Here is a 16,916-nt window from a genome sequence, read left to right as displayed (position 1 = left end):
TGAGGTATCATTTGTGATATCTCCTCTATCTTTAACAACTCTATGAATTTGAGTCTTTTCCCGTTTTGTTTAGTGTGTCTGGCTAGGGGTTTGTCAATCTTGTTTAATTTTTCAAAGAACCAACATTTAGCTTCATTGATCTTCTGTATGAGTCTCTTATTTTCAATGTTGTTTATTTCTGCTCTATTTTTAGTGATTTCTGTCATTCTGGTTGCTTTAGGGTTCCTTTGTTCCTCTTCCTCTAAGTCCTTGAGGTATGCAGTAAGGTCATTAATTTGATCTTTTTCGTGTTGTTTAATATGTGATTGTATGGCTATGAGTTTCCCTCTCAATACTGCTTTAGTTGTGTCCCAAATATTTTGATAGATTGTGTCTTCATTTTCATTTGTTTTCAGGAACATTTGAATTTCCTGCTTGAGTGTCTCTCTGACCCAGTGGTTATTAAGCAGTATGTTGTTTAGTTTCCAAATTATGTGTCTCTTAATTTTCTGTTTGTTGTTAAATGTTAGTTTTACTCCACTGTGGTCTGAGAAAATACTTGGGATTATTTCAATGCTCTTGAATTTGTTGATGCTGTCTTTGTGGCCTAACATGTGGTCTATCTTGAGTATGTGTTATGTGGATTTGAAAAAAATATGTATTACAGTTTTTTTGGGGTGAAGAACTCTGAAAATGTCCAAGAGGTCTAGTCTGTCCATCTCTTCATTTAATTATCTTGTTTCTTTGTTGATTTTCTGCTTTTTTGATCTAAGTGTGAGAGAGGGGTGGTAAAGTCTTCCACTATTATTGTATTACTATTGATGCATTTTTGAAGTTCTTTGAGTAGGTGCTTGATGTATTTATATGGTCCCTCATTGGGTGAATAGATGTTAATAATTGTTAAGTCTTCTTGGTTGATTGATCCTCTAATCATTATGTAATGACCTTGCTTATCTTTTATTACTTTATTTAATTTAAAATCTATTGTGTCAGAGATGAGAATGGCTGTTCCTGATTTTTTTTGTGATCCATTAGTCTGTAGGATAGTTTTCCATCCTTTCACTTTAAGTCTGTGTTTATCTTGTTGTGACAGATGGGATTCTTGCAAGCAGCGTATGGTTGGGTTATGTTTTCTGATCCATCCCCCCACTCTGTGCCTTTTAATGGGTGAGTTTAAGCCATTGACATTATTGATATTATGGATTTAATGTATTGTAATGCCATTGTTCAACAAGTTTTTATTTGTTCTGATGTATTGCAAGTATTATAGTGAAGTTCTTGTTTATAAGAGGTCTTTTAGAACCTCTTTCAGGGCTGGTTTGGTAATGGTTGCTTCCTTTAACTGTTGTTTGTCTAAGAAGGTTTTGATCCCTCCATCTAGTTTGAATGAAAGTCTATCAGGATATATTATTCTTGGTTGAAACCCTTTTTCATTCAGGGCTCGATAGATATCTTGCTATTCTCTTCTGGCTTTTAGAGATTGAGTGGAGAAGTCTGCTGATATTCTTATGGGTTCCCCTGTATGTGACTTTTTGTTTTTCTCTTGCAGCCTGTAGGATCCTTTCTTTATCCTTACTTCTTTTCATTATAACTATGGTATGCCTTGGTGTCTTCAGGTCTGGATTGATTTTATTTGGGACTCTCTGAGCCTCTTGAATCTTTATGTCCTTTCTGTTGTTTAGGTTTGAGAAGTTTTCGTCTATAATTTCCTCTAGAATGTTAGCTTTCCCTTCCTCTCTTTTTCCTCTGGCAGGCCAATTATAGGAATGTTACCTCTTTTGAGATCATCCCATATGTCTCTACTGTTGTTTTCAGTGTCTCTCAATCTCTTTCTGAGCTCTTTCACCTCTTTCTTAGTTTTCTCTAGCTCATCCTCTGTCTTGCTGATTCTGTTTTCTGCTTCTGCTAGTCTGCTTTCCCTTCCCTCAGCTGCTTTCTTCATTTCAGCTATTTCAGCTTTCAGTTCTCTAATTGCCTCAAGGTAGTTAGTCTTTTCCTTGAGGATCTCATCTGTTGTTTCCCTAATATCACTAGCCCTTTCCTCCAAATTTGTTATCATTTCTGTGATGAATAAGTTTATTATTGCTTGCATACTTTTCTTATCTATGATTACTTCTGGCTGATTTGTAGTTTTTTCTGTGCTCTTGTCTTCCTTCATTGTAGTAGTAGTTTTATTTGCTCTTGATCTACACATTTTTAATGTGTTTTTTATTTTTATGTTCTGCTGTTCCTCAGTTGTTGTGTTTTTTGTATACGCCATGCTATATTAAATACCTTTATGACAAATGCAATCACTACACTCAGATATTGCAGAGTAACTAAAGCAATTATTGAAGCAGTTTAATCAATACCAGTAAGCCCCACAATCTCTCCCTTTCCAGAAAAAATAGCAACCAAATTGAAATGAAAAAGAAATAGAAAAGAAAAAAGGGATAGCAGGTATAGACAATTATGCAAATCTATTGCCCATTGTAAATTCTAGGGGTATCAAGAAGAGAAAGGGAAGTGGAGCAGAGACATACAAAGAGAGTCCACTCTGAGTCAGATATGTTCTCTGAAATAGTTCACAAAGGAGTATCGGTGAATTCAGAAAGCAGAGGGAGTAGGAAAGAAGAAGGGAAAAAAGAGAGAAAAGAAAAAAGATACGAAGAAAACAATAAAAAAAAGAGAGCAGTGAAAGGTAAGGTTTTTTTTTTTTAATTAGCTAGAAGGAGGGAGAAGGAGGAGAGTGGATAAAGGAGGTATGAAGAGTAAGACAAGTTCCTCTCACAATGGTAAAGAAATTATACTAATAGTTAATTTTTGTTAACCTGAGCGTGGGGGGGGAGCAAAGGGATATATAATGGTAATAAAAAATAGAACAGAGAAAAAAAGCCCAAGCAGTGGGTCTACAACTTGGACAGCTCGCAGTTAGCTCATGCACATTGAGTCTAGACAACTGATTGGAAAAGAAAAAAATAAAACAAAACAATACTCACACACAAAAAATAAAAATAATAGCTTCCAAACAGTCTTTCCCAGGCTGGGTGAGGCTTGCTTGATCAGCTAGTTGTCCCTTACTCAGAGGGAAAAAAAAAAGCAGCCAGTGTATTTAGAATGAAGAAGGATTGGAATGGCACCCCGGTGAGCCAGGAATCTTGGTAAAGAACGAAATTCAGCCAAAAACCTGCTCACAGCAGCTCCTTACCCTGGGGTCTGGTTATGAGCCTTGGAGGGGAAGAGAAATAATCAGTAAATTTCCTTTCTTTCTGCTCTAATTTTAACCCAAATTGATCTATAGTCACCTCCTTGGTCTGACGTTTAGAATGCTTCCTTCTTGTCCCACTGAAGGCCAGGATCTCTAAGGCTTTCTAGCAGTTGTTTTCAGAGATCATGCCAGCAACTGCTTTCCAGTCTCCATCTTGGCTCTGCCTCCCGAACTGTTATTTTTTTAATGGTGCTATTTGGTGAGTTTTAACATACTAATGAAGAATAACAAAAATAGCACATGATATTCATTCATATTCAGATGAGAAAGCAATGGCCAAGTTCTAGTAGTCAGGAATAGATATAGATCAACAATAGAAATAGACATATTGCAACACCTCTTTCTACCTTAATCCCTTAGGTCTAAGCGTATATTTTGTGGTCATAGCTAGGAACAGTCTAGGCTGCACTCATTTCATGACCAATCTTCCTCAAGGAGTGGCAGAGCATGTTGACCCAGGCTCCCTTCCGAGAATGGGGCAGTCCCTACTATTGTTCCACATTGAGGACAAGGTCCTATAGAGGCCCACAAGAGGGTCTACTATGTTGTTTCTGTTGGAAATGACCAATGATGGCAGAAAGAGACATCTGTTAGAAGTACAGGCACATCTTGTCTATGTGGGAATCCCAGGACTTCCTGACTAGGGCCCAGGATGATGGGGTGGCCTAGTAGTGACCAAAACAGCCATCATTAAAGTATGCCAGTCTCTTATCCAGCTGGTATAGGCCCTACTTTGACAAGATTAGCCTTACAGTGATTATGGAAGTAAAATAGGAAGTAGATGAGGAGGGTATCTAGGTCTAAGTAGAAACTATTTGATTAAGTACTTTGCGGTGTCTTTGTTTAGGTTTTTCTACTTGCTTGCTGCACTTACTGAGTCACTGCAAACTATTGTGTACTTTTACTTTAAGGTATATATTTCACCCTAACTTATGGATACATGTGCACATGTATGTTTTTAGAGAGAAAGGAAAGCACAGATATTGGAGTACAAGGAAATATCCAACAAAAAGTTTTTCCCAGTTTGGTTAGGAGAGGCCTTAAACTTGGGTGATATGCATGACAAAGTAGGGATTGCACCACTATGAGCTTAGAAATCTAAAAGCATTCCTTTTTAAAGTTTTGGGTAATAATTAATTTACTTAAAAATTGTATAGATAAAAATGAATTTTATACTAAAGGTGCATTTTCAATATATATTAAAATCTCTCCCAAATATTCCTTCTTCCTCCAGCAACAAAGTAATTAGTATATTTATCAACAGGAATTAAGACTCCCAAGCACCCTTCGATAACTCAGCTGGTAGAGTGGGAGGACGGTAGAAATTAAGACTCCCAATATGTTAAACATGACTCCTAAGATTTCCGTAACAGACCTCCCTAAGAAATATCACTTAGACATTAAAATGATTCCCAGCTGAAATCAAAGTCCTATATAGGCTTACTAAAAAAAAATAATCACTCTCTTAACTACCTGGGACAATGAAAATGGGGGTTCTTACCCAGAATTAGTTATTAATAGAGTGTTTCTAACTGAAAAATATATCTATGTAAAAGGGAAAACATCAAATGATAGAGCATTTGGTCCTCATCATATGACTTCTTGAAGGAGACTTGCCACATGGAAAAAATCTTGACACTCTACTCCCTACCCAACTTGTCTTTTCAGACAGCCCCAAGGCAGTCAGATCCACCCTAGGTAAAGGAGGAACTCTGGAAACTATCACTCCTGAGACACAGGAAGGTTAAGAGATAACTGAAAGGTCACCACTTCCTTCTAAAACCTGTGACTAGCCTGACTTGGATAGGAGTTTCCTCAAGGAATCTGCAGTTCTCTCCCCACTCCCCTATCCCTACCAGCCCCACTCTGGCCATTTTTGTGCCAGGAATTCTCATTCTTTATTAGAATCTACTCTGCTGGTCAAGCTGCCACCACCTCTCCCTTTGTGTGATCTTTCTCACTCACATTTCTAACACCTCTATCTTTTTTAAAATCTTTAAAAAAATTTTTTTTTAATTTATTTATTTCCTTTTGTTGACCTTGTTTTATTGTTGTTGGATAGGACAGAGAGAAATGGAGAGAGGAGGGGAAGAAAGAGAAAGGGATAGAAAGACAGACACCTGCAGACCTGCTTCACTGCCTGTGAAGTGACTCCCCTGCAGGTGGGGAGCCGGGGGCTCGAATCGGAATCCTTACACTGGTCCTTGTGCTCTGTGCCACATTCTTAACCCACTGTGCTATTGTCCAACTCCCCTTTTTAAATCTTTAAAAAAATTTTTTTTAAATATGTATTTATTTCCTTTTTGTTGCGCTTGCTTTTATTGTTGCTATAGTTATTATTGTTGTTGATTTCATCTGTGTTGGATAGGACAGAGAGAAATGGAGAGAAGAGGGGAAGACAGAGAGGGGGAGAGAAAGACAGACACCTGCAGACCTGCTTCACCTGCCTGTGAAGCGACTCCCCTGCAGGTGGGTAGCCTGGGGCTGGATCCAGAATCCTTATGGTCTTTGTGTTTTGTGCCACATGCGTTTAACCCTCTGCTCTACTGCCCATCTCTTTCTTATGTACATTCACTGTCTCCTTGAAGCTATAGGTAATCATATCATTCTTGTTTTTTGTTTTCTTTTGTTTTTCTTAATTGGGGGAATTAATAGTTTACAGTAAATACAGTATGTTGGTACATGTGCAAAATATCTCTCTTTTTTTTTTTTTTTTTTTTTTGCAAAACACTCACCCCCAGCTTAAGTCTTCCTCCAACATCATGCAGGAGGACCTGAAAGACACTCTCTACCCCCCCCCTTTACTTTGGTGCAACAAACTCTACCAATCCAAGTTTTACTTTAAATTCATTACATAAACCCAGTTTTGCCTCACTCTTTTTTTGGAATACACATGTCTATGTAGATTGACCTTGATTTTTTAAAACTGTATTAGTGATTTAATATTAACTTACAAAATTATAAGATAGCGGGGTATAATTCCACTTCCCACCACTAGAGCTCTATGCCCCATTCCCTCCATTGGAAACTCTAGTCTTTCTCCCAAGATCACAGATGCGGACTATTAGATCTATAACTAACTATATTTATTTATTTTATTTTTTTCCCTATAGTCCTGCCTTCTCTTCTAAGTTACACCTGCTACTCCTGAGAGTTCTCTCTCTCTCTCTCTCTCTCCCCATCTTATCTCTCTAGGTCTTAATAGAATTGGAGTTCAGAGACCTCTAGTCATCTTCTTCTAATATGACCATATTTATATAAATCATTATTTTTCCTAACAAAGATTAAATAGCCAACTGTGTAATTATCATACCAAAACAGAGTCTTTCTTCTAGAAAACCATAATAATACATGGATATAGATAAAAATGACATGAGATATAGGAACAAAAATAAATTTATTGCATTCTATGTGGAGAAATAATGTTTTCATGACATGATCATGCTCACAATTATGATCAAATAATAAAATGTTAAGCATATTTCATAATTTCAAAGGTGAATATTTATGTAGTAAATTTTAATATTTCTAATTTTCAAAACAGAAACTGTATCTACAAGTCATAGACATTCATGATTGTTGTTCATTATACCTCTATACATTTTCCATACTTTGACAATTATTTTATTTATAAAACATAATAAATGAGATTTACATATTTGCAATAATTTCTATTTTCAATGTTTACTATATTAGCTCTGAAATATACTCTCAGAAAAATGAAGGTGAATATACAAACAATGCTTTTCACAAAAAATAGAATAACTCCATTTCTATGCCTTTAATTATCATGTATTTATATATTCATTATCTGCATCCGCCTAAAATTGAGTGTCATCTTTTTACCTGTGCACACACATGGTATCATATAGAAATATATACTTTGTCAATATAATCGCATTGAAATTCTTTTTTAAGTTTTTTATTATCTTCATTTATTGGATAGAGACAGCCAAAATTGATAGGAGTGGGGAGAAATAGAGAGGGAGAGAGACAGAGAGACACCTGCAATACTACATCACCACTTGTGAAGCTTTCCCTCTGTTGTGGAGACTGGGACCTTGTACTCGGGTCCTTGTGCACTGTAATATGTGTGCTTAACCAGGCGCACCACCACCACACAGCTCCCAATATTGAAATCTCTAAAACCTGTGATTGCAATAAAATAAAATAAAAATTCTTAAAAAATCAATGATAATATAATTTTAATTATGTCCTATATATAATTATATATAATTTTAATTATTTATAAAGAACTAAAAAGAGGAGACCAGGTGGTGACATACCTAGTTAAGCACACACATTTAGCACTCAAGGACCCAGGTCCCTACCTACAAGGGGAAAGCTTCTTGAGTGGTGAAGCAGGGCTGTAGGTATATTTCTGTCTCTTTCATTCTCTATCTTCCCCTCTCCTTTTAATTTCTCTCTTTTTCCACCCAATAAAATTAATTTACAAAATATTAAAAGAGAAAATATAAAAAGTAAAACAGTTTAATAGAATAAAGACAAAGAATAAGAGACCCTGTGTATCTGAGACTTATATATACTATAAGCTACTGGAAAAAGTACATCTTTTACAATGATCAGGATGATGGCACTGAAAAAGAAAAAAGATATTTTTTTCCCTAGCTCCAGCAAAATAGCACACATGGACAGTCCATCTGTTTTGCCATGTGTTTTATGCAGATTTGAGTACAGCTCACCATGCATTGGAGGAAGTCTTAGAATTGTGGAGGGAGTTACATACTGTCCTATGTATTTTGACTTAGATGAAATTCACTTATTCACTGGAGTCTAAAAATGTTTACTTATGGTTATGAGTATTGGATTTTTTAAAACATGGATGGACCTTTATGAATTGCATGAGTTCCTCAAGAGAAAAAAACTTTTCCTTCACTGTGTAGTATAGGTAGTATATTTCACTCAATTACAATTTATATTATGGTTAAATAACATGTAAATATAGAAATCAAGCTTGCAATAATTAATTTTTGTTCACAAGACTATTGATGATATTCAAACTGTAAAATTTGCCTTGAAATTATAGAAGTTTGTATATGTATATGTTTTATGCAGAAATTTAGGGCACATAGGATGATATTCAAAACAATAATAATTCTAAGTGAATGCCCAGATTCAGAAATATAATAATTATTTTATAAATGCAAAGGTCGAAAATTCTTAGCTAGAATAAATTTAATGGGCATTTAAAACTTCCCTTCTGCTAGTGTATGGGCATTTCTACCTCAAAAGTAAGAGGATCTTACACTGGCCTCTCATTGTTATAAATATTTGCAAAATAAAAGCTTATGTCTATCATACAGTTAAATATCTTCTGATTGTCTTTAGGCAAGAATCTTAAGAAGCTGAAGACACAGCCTTACATTTCATTTATTTCATACCAGTGGGATCTATAATCTATAATCTGAATTTAAGAGAGCTTGAACACTCCCCAGAGGTTGAAATCCAAATGTACAAGTCTGACTTTAGAGCATATTTACATAGTGTGTATTTGAATTCCAACCAGTTTTTTATATTTGATACAAGCAAAGCATATTTGTTGTACAGTCCAACACATTTATTTATAGCTTTTTTCCAAAAAGCCTCACATATATTAAGCATTATTCACAAAACTCACTTTATACTATAGGAAAAATATGAGTTGTGAGTATGAAGAGTAAGAAAAGCAACTAGTGTGGTCAGGGGGTGCAGTGCATAAGTCATTGTCCTCTCAAGCTTGAGGTTCCAAGTTCAGTCCCCAGCAGCACATGTGCCAGAATCATGTGCCAGAATCATGTCTGTATTTTTCTCTCTTGCTTCCTATATTTTTCATTAAGAAATAAGTAAAATATATTTTAAAGGTTAATCTAAAAAGAAAAAGAAAGGGAGTCGGGTGGTGGCGCAGCGGGTTAAGCGTAGGTGGCTCAGTGCAAGGACCCGCATAAGGATCCTGGTTAAAGCCCCCAGCTACCCAACTGCAGGGGAGTAGCTTCACAGGCGGTGAAGCAGGTCTGCGGGTGTCTATCTTTCTCTCTCCCTCTCTGTCTTCCCCTCCTCTCTCCATTTCTCTCTGTCCTATCTAACAACAACAACATCAATAATAGCTACAACAACAAGGACAACAAAGGGAATAAATAAATATTAAAAAAAAAGAAAAAGAAAAAGAAAAGCAAATAGTAATGTTTAAATTTTGTGTTAAATTTTGTACTTACCCAGATGTATAGGCTGGATGGAGTTATTGCATAAGTTGATAAAAATGCATTTTAAAATATTTTAATTGGGTTTTGTCTACAAAAGTAGAATACTCATTTTGTTTCATGTCACTTTTTTTTCTTCCAATAGTAGCTAAAATCTATTCTAAAATCTTAGCAAGACTCTATGGCTAATAACAGAATAAGGTATCATGAAAATTTCTGTAAAGAACACAATTCATAAATATTTGACACAATTAAATAAATTTTCTTTACTTGCATTGATGAACAGCAAAAAAGCTATAGTTAATTTTGAGAAAGTATGACCCAGAGACTCAGCAAAACATGGGACACAGATGATAACCTCAAAACAAAGACTGAAAATTGGAGTTTCCACTGTGACAGCTTCCCTGGCATAAAAGGTCAGAAATTAAAACTTAAGAATTAGCTCCAGTGACTAATTTAGTATAATATTTCCCCAAACATTTGTCATTATTTCCAGAGAAAACTAAAAATAAACACAAATAAAAATGATATAAATTAGTGTCTCATGTACTGTTACAAGGTGGAAAATACTATTTCTAAACATTTGTGATCATATACTTATCTGATAAAATAAAGTTTCATTCAAAACTGAAATAACTTAGTGGTAGTTAAACGTCTATTTAATTCTTTAGAACATCTTCCAATTTGATTGATTGTTTTCTTACTTCTTAGGCTTGGGAATTTTTAATACATATTCAATTACTGCTCATTTGTCAGATATGTAATTACAAATCAGCTATCCCATTTAAAATTGTATCTATGTTCTCCAAGAAAAACAATAACAAGTATAACTAATAGTAGTTTTCAGAATCAAAGTAAAGCCAGTTCAGGTATGCTTTTCAAAAGATCCTAAAGAAAGTTATTTGCAAACAATATTTTGAATCACAATTATAATTTTGGTTTCAAGTTAAAAAAAGGTTTGGTCATCTAAATACATAGCATCATTAAGATATTTCAATTTTGATATTATGGGGATTTTTGTCTTATAACTTAGAAAAACATTGGAACTTTGACATTGCTATAACAAATACTTTCCATTTCCTGCAAAGTTCTTTTAAACACATGGCTTTCTTATTACTTTATTTGTAAAAATATAGAACAGTTAAACAATTGAAGTCTAACCAATCTAACTATAACACTAACCAAAATTTTCCTAAAAGTAGTAGTCTTAAATAAATGAAGTACTTAATAAAATGTCAGAGCTAAGCATATTAATACATGATTTCAGTATTACTTTTAATTTCTACTTAACATTTTCTTTTCTTCTTCTTACCCCTCTCCTGATTCTTTTTATTTATTTATCAATAAGAGAGAGAGATTGAGATTCAGAGCATCACTGGCACATGTAATAATGGGGATCCAACTCGATACTTTATGCTTGATAATCTAACACTTCTATGCCACCTACCTGGTTGCTTGTGCTTAACACTTTTTTAAAAATTTATTTTCCCTTTTGTTGCCCTTGTTTTTTTTTTAATTATTGTTGTTGATGTTGTCATTGTTAGATAGGACAGAAAAGAGAGGAGGGGAAGACAGAGAGGGCAAGAGAATGATAGACACCTGTAGACCTGCTTCACTGGCTGTGAAGTGACTCCCCTGCAGGTGAGGAGCTGGGGGCTCAATCCGAGATCCTTACTCCGGTCCTTGTGCTTCCAGCCATGTGTGCTTAACCTGCTGCGCTACCACCCGACTCTCACTTAACATTTTTAAAAGGTTAAAATGTTTTGTTCTTTCGATTGATAGTGCTCTAAAATAATGGCAATCAACTCTGTTCATAGAAAATATTTAAGGACCAAGGGTACTGTGCAGTAGAAGTACACTTCAAGCATGAGACACAAGAGATCATAGGTTCAGTTTCCATCAACATATACTGCCAGGCTAACATGAGGGTGTTTCATCCCCAGCACGTGCTCTCTGGGTTAGAGAAAACTCAACAGGAGCTAACCTGGGCTACTGCTTACTCAGCAACCTGGGATCAGGAACTCAACTCGTGGTGGAGTGGGAACGCAAGCTTTTATATATTAGAACCTGAAGTGGCAAGTTGGAAAAGGAAATGGGTAGGAAAGGGAGTGGAGAAAGGAAAAAGGCACGTTGGGAACTTCTTTAGCAACTGTTGCGATGGTTTTAACTGGTGGGATTAATGTGCAGGGTGGGTCTTGAGGTAGAAAGAAGACAGATCAAAGGAATGGGTGGGGAATCTTTCAGGCAAAACAATGATTATGTAAATAGGCCATAGTATCAGCAATGGAGCAGGGTGGGTGGGAGGCTTAATGCCTGACAGTATACCAAATCAGAACTGTATTCTGTTCACTCTAGGCCACTAAAAATAATTTTTAAAGTTTAAGAAAAATATTTGAAGCACCCAAAGAGCATGGTTGAACAGTATAAGTCAATGCCTATAGTATGTGATCTTTGATTCATGTCAACACTTACAAAAGAGTAATACTCTGTTTGCTTTCTCTCTCCCACTGAAAATAATAGTTAGCAAATTAAGTAATTATGGATACAAAGAAAGTAGAGAGTCAGAGAAAGAGAGAGACAATAGCACCAAAACTTACTTCAGTGTAGTGGGGAACTGGCTCGAACCTGGGTCACGTACTTGTCAGAGCTGTGCACTATGGCAGTGAGTGATAATAAATATTTTAAAAATATTTATTAATATAATAAATATTTTAAAAAGTAGTTGTCTCATATTTATTCTTATGGCACTATACAATTAAAACATAGTGGGATTTACATATTTATAACATAATTGGCACAAAAAACACAGGTACCTAATATCTACATTTTTATCAGTTGCTAAAATTTGATACTACCACATCATAGTTTCTAGAAATACAAGTACATTATTCTTTGGGAAAATGCATGACATATTTTATCAAATGACTTTATTGTTTATTGTCATGTTTTTTCGTGAGTATCACTCAGTTTTTCCACTCTGGATTGGCATTTTCAGATAAGGAAACAGTGAAAGAAAGATGCCACAGCAAAGATTCCTCCATTACAGTGTGACTAACATGAGTTATACATATGACAAACCAGACACACTAGCATGTGAACTAACTTGTTGGCCAAAGTCACTGAATTTTACTTATGTGTGTTATCCACATATGTACCTTTATAGAAAATGTAGCTTGAAATGTGTTTATATATTAAATGTTTTTAAAAATTGAATAAACAGAGATAATGTATAAATTATGAGACATTTTAAGATTAGCATAAATCATATATTTCCAAGGGAAACGATAAATAAAATGAACTCACATTAAAGTTGGAGATAGTTCTGGTCTATTAAGACTCAGCAATTTTGAGAAACATAAATCTAATACATGTAGATTCCAAGTACATTGCCATCCATTTACTGTATTCCCTCAGAGAAAAGTACTTGTTTTAAATGAATAAACACGACAACTAAGGACAAAAATATTGATACATTGCTTTGCACACTAACAATCTTATTCTTAATTTTTCCAAATACTTCTTCCATTAATATTTTGATAAACATACAGTATTTTAAAGTACAGCCCCTCTGATGACTTTCTAAGGAAACAAAAAAAAAAAAGGAAACATGCTTCACAAAAATTGCTCTACTGAATGGGAAGAACAAGGGTTGTGTTTATTCATTTCATTCTCCTAGAGGAGACAAGTGGTTTGTTTCTGTCCCTGGAGAAAGCTCTAGATATGAGCTTTGAAATGTCAAGTATAATTAAGACAAAGTATTCTTTTCAGCCTCACAGAAGAAATATATCTTTCAAAATAACTGTGTTTTGAAGTTAAAGAACACAAACAGTGTATCTCAGTTAATACTGCTCCCTGTGCTAAATCAGCCACCTACTCCAGCATGACTCCGAGTTGTCATATCATTTAGCTAGGTGCCCCCATCACTGCCCAGCATGGCTACGACTCCCAAGGGGTAGTGACAGCACATTCATATAGTTCTGACTACTCTAATGAAAAGAAGCAGATACCAACTGCCATATAATGCAAATGCATGTTTGTTCATGACAAAATTAACTCATGTTAAAATAGTAAGACCATGAATAATTGTGACAAAATGTGCCAGAAAAAAAAAGTAGACTAAACACAATTTAGCATTTCACTGAAATTTCTCATTTAGCTCTCATAGAAGTCTATATTTCAGACATGTGAGACTTCATTTCTTCAGAGAACAGTCATGCATTACATGTATACAGAAAATACAGAATTTGTTGTGATTTCATGGATGGCTTCTCAAAACAGTATGTATATTAATGTAACACAAAAGTGCACATAAACTGTATTGCAGAAGATATTTCAAGGAATGTGCTTATGTTCAGTGCCTGAGTAAATGTAAATATGCTATCAAAAACATTTTAAAGTGCATTATATTTTATCTTTAATCATTTTTCAAATAGTAAAAAAATGTCTTTATAAAAAAGTATTTATTGCCATTATTTTTCTTTATGAAAAACTGAGTGAAGACACAAACATGAAACTGACAGACCAGAGTTATAGATTCAAGGGCCCTATGCTACTAAATAGATAAGTCACCAACTGAAGGATAGAATGATCTCAGGAAATGGTTAGTGATTATGTCCCTATAATTTTTAAGTTATTAAGTGCTGTGGGCTTTATAATTAGTATCACTTTTATCCGGAGAAATTTCTTTGGAATTCTGTCAAATTGGTGCTAATGAAATTCCACAGTTTGGAGTTATTATTATTTTTTTTAATCTTACAGTTTTTGGAGTTACCTTTTTTAGATTTTTGAGGAAAATTTTTTGAAGGTATATATGTTGATAGCCTAGTCTTAACTTTATTTTGTAATATTGATAACTGTGTCTTTTCTCACATTCTTTCTGTGTTTTTCTTTAATTTTTTTCTTCTTGGACATATTTATATGTATTGAAACAATTATATATAAAATAAAAATACATATATTTATACTTTTTTAAAATTTTTACCAGAGCCTGCTCTATGGTTGAGGATTGACTTGGGACTTTTAGTGCCTCAGGTATGAAAGTGTTTTTGTATGACAATTATGCTATCTCCCCCAGTCCAGGATTATATATATTGAAGACTGAACCATTTGTGACCTCCTAAGTAAAATATTTTCTTATATCTGAAGAGAAGCATAATAATAATTTGTTTCTAAAATGCACTTATATTTGCTATAGTAAGTATCATTTAATTATGATAAATTAAATGGGTACCTAAATTATGAGATAATTATCAGTTTTTCAGGAAGAGGAAGCATATTTAATTACTATTATTTTGTTGTTGCCACCAGGGTTATTGCCAGAGCTCAATGCCAGCACTATGAGGCCACAGCTCCTGCTGGCCATTTCTTTTCTCTTCTTTTTCTCTTTATTTTTGTTAAATAGGACAGAGAAAAATTGAGAGGAGAGAGGGAAATAAAGCTCTTACTCTGTAACCTATGTGGAGGACTACTGTGACCCTGACCACCAGCAGAAAGAGTGAGGCTGCCTCTCCAAGTTGGCCCCATCAATTTACATGGAACCCTGCTGACTTTCAGAAATAGCACCTTTGACACCAGAAATACCACCTTTGACATCAAAACTTTTAATTTGGTTTCTAACAATTCAGAGTTTTGTTGTTATTTTTCATTCTTTTTGCAGTTTAGTTTTTTCATGGGTTGTTGATTTGTTTATTCTAACCATAGCACTGCTTAGTTCTGGCTTCTGACTTTGTTGTCTCTGGTAATTGAAACAAAGACCTCCTTGGAGTCCCAGGCATGAAAGGCTTTTGCAAAACAATTATCCTAGTTCAGTGGTCCAACTTGAATTATTTTAAGGGAGTCGGAAAAGATGTGGGAGGCAGAAGTCAAACCAATCAGTACTTTTCAGAATAAAGCAAGACAAGAGTCTCCTGGGAGATTAGTAACAATTTAGGCAGGTAAGTCTCTGCCTCCCTGACTGTGCTTACACAAAGCAAGGTAGAGGCAGTGATAAAAACACAATTTAATGTTATAGGATAAAACCCTAGGTTTGAAGAGGGAATTTGATTAGAATGAAAGAATCAGTGAATATAATGTTTATCTTATGATCAAAATAAAGATTTTCTGGGGTATTGAGTTAGAGAGAGAGATCATGGAAATATACTGGATATATTTATATATTTGATTATATTTAAGTTCTAATAACAACTAGCTTCATAGAGAAAGTTTAAGATACACTGATAATGCCTGGTCAACAGAAAGACATTCAAATGATGGATTAATTTTCACTGTTTACTTATGATTTTGAAAGCAGATATAGCTTCACCTCTTAGGTTGTATAAAAGTTGACTCACCGCTACTCAAGGAAATAGAAACTGATACCAAGAAATGGAAAGATATCCCATGCTCATGGATTGGAAGAATAAATATCATCAAAATGAATATTATCCCCAGAGCTATATACAAATTTAATGCAATACCCATCAAAGTTCCACCAAACTTCTTTAAGAGAATAGAACAAACACTACAATCATTTATCTGGAACCTGAAAACACCTAGAATTGCCAAAACCATCTTGAGGAAAAGAAACAGAAATAGAGGCATCACACTCCCAGACCTTAAACTATATTATAAAGTCATCATCATCAAAACAGCATGGTACTGGAACAAAAATAGGCACACAGACCAGTGGAACAGAATTGAAAGCCCAGAAATAAATCCCCACACCATGGGGATTTCTTTGATAAGGGGGCCCAAAGGATTAAATGGAAAAAGGAGGCTCTCTTCAATAAATGGTGCTGGGAAAACTGGGTTGAAACATGCAGAAGAATGAAATTGAACCACTTTATCTCACCAGAAACAAAAATCAACTCCAAGTGGATCAAAGACCTAGATGTCAGACCAGAAACAATCAAATACTTAGAGGAAAACATTGGTAAAACAGTTTCCCACCTATACCTCAAGGACATCTTTGATGAATCAAACCCAATTGCAAGGAAGACTAAAGCAGAAACAAACCAATGGGACTACATCAAATTGAAAAGCTTCTGCACATCCAAAGAAACTATTAAACAAACAGAGAGACCCCTCACAGAATGGGAGAAGATCTTCACATGCCAGACATCAGACAAGAAACTAATCACCAAGACATATAAAGAGCTCAGCAAACTTTGCACCAAAAAAGCAAATGACCCCATCCAAAAATGGGCAGAGGATATGAACAAAACATTCACCTCAGAGGAGATCCAAAAGGCTAACAAACATATGAAAAACTGCTCTAGGTCACTGATTGTCAGAGAAATGCAAATGACGACAACACTAAGATACCACCTCACTCCTGTAAGAATGGCATACATCAAAAAGGACAGCAGCAACAAATGCTGGAGAGGTTGTGGGGACAGAGGAACCCTTTTACATTGCTGTTGGGAATGTAAATTGGTCCAACCTCTGTGGAGAGCAATCTGGAAAACTCTCAGAAGGCTAGACATGGACCTTCCATATGATCCAGTAATTCCTCT

Source organism: Erinaceus europaeus, chromosome 2 (genome assembly GCF_950295315.1).
Source record: "Erinaceus europaeus chromosome 2, mEriEur2.1, whole genome shotgun sequence".
In the NCBI taxonomy this organism is placed as follows: Eukaryota; Metazoa; Chordata; class Mammalia; order Eulipotyphla; family Erinaceidae; genus Erinaceus; species Erinaceus europaeus.
The sequence above is the reverse complement of the archived record's forward strand: the minus strand, read 5'-3'. Positions refer to the sequence as shown.